Source organism: Saccostrea echinata, unplaced genomic scaffold (genome assembly GCF_033153115.1).
Source record: "Saccostrea echinata isolate AGI-Se365-2 ecotype Australia unplaced genomic scaffold, CSIRO_AGI_Sech_v1 ptg000025l, whole genome shotgun sequence".
In the NCBI taxonomy this organism is placed as follows: Eukaryota; Metazoa; Mollusca; class Bivalvia; order Ostreida; family Ostreidae; genus Saccostrea; species Saccostrea echinata.
The window spans coordinates 22,347,879-22,352,934 of record NW_026889774.1 but is presented as its reverse complement, the minus strand read 5'-3'; positions in this window follow the sequence as shown (position 1 = coordinate 22,352,934).

The window sequence follows — 5,056 nt, the reverse complement described above, 5'->3', positions numbered from 1 at the left end:
ATATGCGGAGTAATTTGAAATTTTTTTACTTGTCACAAATTTTAATGTGTCTATTCAAAATGAAATAAGACTGTGTTTGTTCCCATAATTTATTTGAATAAAAAATATTGGAGGAAAAACTTTAAAAATTGATTTATTTGAAAGACGTATTTACAGTGCAAAAAGGTCAAACTAAATGCTCTGTAGTGCCAAAAGAAGCGCATTGACCCCCATTTTTTGTTTTGATTTTTAATTAAGCTATGTGTATAAATTCTAAAAATATACTTGATTAAAAATTCACATTACTTTTGATGGCAGGATCCAACCTCCTTAAGGCACTGGAATTTTTAGCGATGAAAGAGGACATTTGATGTGTTGCGCCTAGGTTTTGAAATTTTCTTGTACAGAAAATTTAGGACACAAATCTATGGTGAATTTTCAAGATTTTCATATCTCTTTAACTATTAATATATTGTTGAAACATATTGTACAGTACATGTGCAGAATAGCAAAAATCTTTCAAATGTTATCAAAGAAAAAGGGCTAGTCCTTATAATTATGGATGTAGAAGGGCCGAAATTACTTTCCTTAATACTACTGAGAATGTGTAAAACATTAAAGAAAGCAAAATTGTTCAAAATCGTCGAATGCAACCACTTTCAAGTCTAACCGATTGCAGTAATATATATTTTTTAGATACCTTATTGAAAATGAATCATTAACGTCAATAAAGACGTTTGACATCATATTTTGTCGAAAGATGTCTCTTCCAGTCAAACTGGACGCAGTCTTATATCTTTTATGTTTCACACATATCGGGGTATAATGCAACGATTAATCTAAATAAAAATGTTATATTTTCCTTCGTAGACAACATTTCGACGTCATTTAAGGCCAAATTAGAAATAGTCATTTTAAGTTAATTTCCAGATATATGCATTTTGGGTGATTAGGAATTCTGAAGACACCGGACAACATTTTTAACGAATGGTTTCATTCAGGTAAGGAAATTCTTTATATCATTTTTATACGTTTCTCTTTGTCAAAACCCTATTGCCTGTTTCAGACGGAAGACCAACTCTTTGCTAGCAACGAGGATCACATCTAGTTATATTTCTATATTGAATTGTGTCCTTATTTTTCTTCCACATTTGAGCAGCAATCAGATGTCCAACTGCATCTCATCGATAACAGAGTAAATTTTGTTAGTATTGGAACAAGGAAATACATAGTAAAATGTAAATATTTCATTTTTCGCCATACTTGACTATTCATTCATCATTAAAACTTATGATTTTTCAACACATACGTACAATCATTCTCCTCGATCAATTCAAGATCAGGCTTTTTGACCTCACACGCAAATGCTTCTTCAATAAAATTGGAACTCGCAATGGTTCACTTCTATATAAATAGGGATCTGACCTATAGGGCCGAGATCGGTTTTTTCGTTTACAAAAAGCTTGTCGATTTCCGTTCCGGTTAATGACTTTAGGCTAAATGCATGTTATAATTTGTTCTTCATAAATCTTTATTTCAATAAGGAGAGGTAGGACGAACCCTTTCGTCGAGACGGCATTGACTATGTAGCATGATATTTCCAACGCATTCTGAGTTTGTTATCTCGAAATGTTATAACTGATAATTTTCTTCACTTCTCATTGTACATAATGGTAATGTCTACGTCTCAATTCTATTCTTGGTGTGTATAAATTTATCTAACAACACATTTCCATGGATATAATAATAGCAAATTATATAAATGAATCCAAGGGAGTGTAGTAACTGATATGTAGCCCTACTCTTTAACTTCAGATCTGAGTTTAGAACATTGACCCAGTATAAAATTACATGTATGTTATTCTAAATTAATATATTAAGCTCAAAATAATTCAAGCAATACGTAACATATTGTCCCAGACAAGCACTAGTAGTAAAAACGGAATAAAAGCAATGTGATTAAATTCTAAGAAACGTATACAATTGAAATCCATCGCAGCTCATTGCAACGAGCATACCGGTATCGAGGAACACAGAGTGAGTTATTCTTGCCCTCGAAGAAAGTGTGCTATACTGAGGTATTGTTCCGCTTAATTATCTCGAAAGAATAAGCAATTCAGAATGGCAGTATCTGTCATGGCTTTATTCTTGTTTAACATTATAAGGTAATTACATAATAAAACAATGGTATCAACGCTTAATTAACTGTGTTTTAGGTACATTGGAATGTTACAATTTGCTCTCTCTGAATTTCTTATATCAAGAATGGACATGCATTAAAGGATAGACAATTGAAGGAAAATACACAAGCCTTTTAAAAAAGTAAAATAATCTTTAACAAGAGGCCCATGGGCCACAACGGTCACCTGAGTAACTTTGGCCTTGCTGTTTTTCACCTGATCTCTCCCCCCTCCCTTGTAGTACTTATTGTGGCCCCGCCCTACCCCCAGGGGTCATGATTTAAACAATTAGAATCTGCACTACCCCAGAATGCTTCCATATTAGTTTCAGTTTTTCTGGCCCAGTGGTTTTTAAGAAGAAAATTTTTTACAACATATTTCAATGTAAAACTTGGATTCCCTATTGTGGCCCCGCCCCACCCCCGGGGGTCATGATTTGTGAACAATTAAGAATCTACACTATCCCAGGATGCTTCCATATAAGTTTCAGCCTTTCTGGCCCAGTGGTTCTTGAGAAGAAGATTTTTAAAGATTTTTACTACATATTTCAATGTAAAACTTGGATTCCCTATTGTGGCCCCGCCCTACCCCTGGGGGTCATGATTTGGATAATTTAGAATCTACACTTTCCCAAGATGCTTCCACATGAGTTTTAGCTTTTCTAGCCCAGTGGTTCTTGAGAAGAAGATTTTTAAAGATTTTTACTACATATTTCAATGTAAAACTTGGATTCCCTATTGTGGCCCCGCCCTACCCCTGGGGGTCATGATTTGGATAATTTAGAATCTACACTTTCCCAAGATGCTTCCACATAAGTTTCAGCTTTTCTGGCACAGTGGTTCTTGAGAAGAAGATTTTTAAAGATTTTTACTACATATTTCAATGTAAAACTTGGATTCCCTATTGTGGCCCCGCAATACCCCTGGGGGTCATGATTTTAACAATTTAGAATCTGCACTACCCCAATATGCTTCCACATAAGTTTCAGCTTTTCTAGCCCAGTGGTTCTTGAGAAGAAGATTTTTAAAGTTTTTTAACATTATATTTCAATGTAAAACTTGGATTTCATATTGTTGCCCCGCCCTACCCCTGGGGGTCATAATTTTAACAAGTTAGAATCTACTCTACCCCAAGATGCTTCCACATAAGTTTTAGCTTTTCTAGCCCAGTGGTTCTTGAGAAGAAGATTTTTAAAGATTTTTACTACATATTTCAATGTAAAACTTGGATTCCCTATTGTGGCCCCGCCCTACCCCTGGGGGTCATGATTTTAACAATTTAAAATCTTCACTACCCCAAGATGCTTCCACATAAGTTTCGGCTTTTCTGGCACAGTGGTTCTTGAGAAGAAGATTTTTAAAGATTTTTACTACATATTTCAATGTAAAACTTGGATTCCCTATTGTGGCCCCGCCATACCCCTGGGGGTCATGATTTTAACAATTTAGAATCTGCACTACCCCAATATGCTTCCACATAAGTTTCAGCTTTTCTAGCCCAGTGGTTCTTGAGAAGAAGATTTTTAAAGATTTTTACATTATATTTCAATGTAAAACTTGGATTCCATATTGTTGCCCCGCCCTACCCCTGGGGGTCATGATTTTAACAAGTTAGAATCTACTCTACCCCAAGATGCTTCCACATAAGTTTTAGCTTTTCTAGCCCAGTGGTTCTTGAGAAGAAGATTTTTAAAGATTTTTACTACATATTTCAATGTAAAACTTGGATTCCCTATTGTGGCCCCGCCCTACCCCTGGGGGTCATGATTTTAACAATTTAGAATCTTTACTACCCCAAGATGCTTCCACATAAGTTTCGGCTTTTCTAGCCCAGTGGTTCTCGAGAAGAAGATTTTTTAATGACCCCACCCAATTTTCGTATTTTCTTGATTATCTCCCCTTTGAAGGGGATTTGGCCCTTCATTTTAACAATTTAAACCTCCCTTCTCCCAAGGATGCTTTGTACCAAGTTAAAATTGGCCCAGTGGTTCTTGAGAAGAAGTTGAAAATGTGAAAAGTTTATAGACGGACGGACGGACAACGGGTGATCAGAAAAGCTCACTTGAGCTTTCAGCTCAGGTGAGCTAAAAAGGCAAGAATTGAAAACGTTCAAAATGTGGCACCAGGTGGATTCGAACCCCTGACATTAAAAAGTACCCACTGTGTGAATAGTCAACGTTTAGATCAAATAAGCTATTCTGACTTTTATGAAACAATGTATAAATGTGAAGCCGTTTGTCAAAATCAGGTTTCCCTATTTTTTTTGCAGGTTTTTTGAAATATCACGATTATATTTAGGGGCAGGCCTGTCCTGAAGGACTTCTAGGACAAAAATCATGCAAAAATCGGCGCTTTGACGGACAAAATGCTGTTTTGGCCAACTTTAGAGGTTTATTCTAAATTTGTAAATAATAAATTTTAGGTGCAACATACAAATTTGAAAAATTTAGACATATGTACGGTTGAAAACAACTAATGAACAAGGATTTTTAAATGTCATTTTTTCCGGGAATTTATTCTCTCCTATAGGTCAATTCTTTTGAAATTGTGAATACATCCTTTTCATATCTTTTCATTGGTCTATAAACTCCCTTTGTTGAAAAGCATTCTGATTGGACAACAAGTACTCGGAGGTGAATATTAAAAAGATGCTTAAGTTCCTCATTGAAAATGTCTTTGGAGAGTAGGTCTTTCAAAATATTTACGAAGGGTATAAGCATTTACTGAGCTGTATTTCTTTAAGAGAATCCAGTTCTTTTAATCTAATAAATAATAGAATATCAAAATGATAGTATCAGACTTAATTAACTTTTGACTGATGTCTTTCATATAAATTGTTAGGCAATTATATTCATACAGACTACAGATTTTTTCGTTTACACGATCATGACATAGATT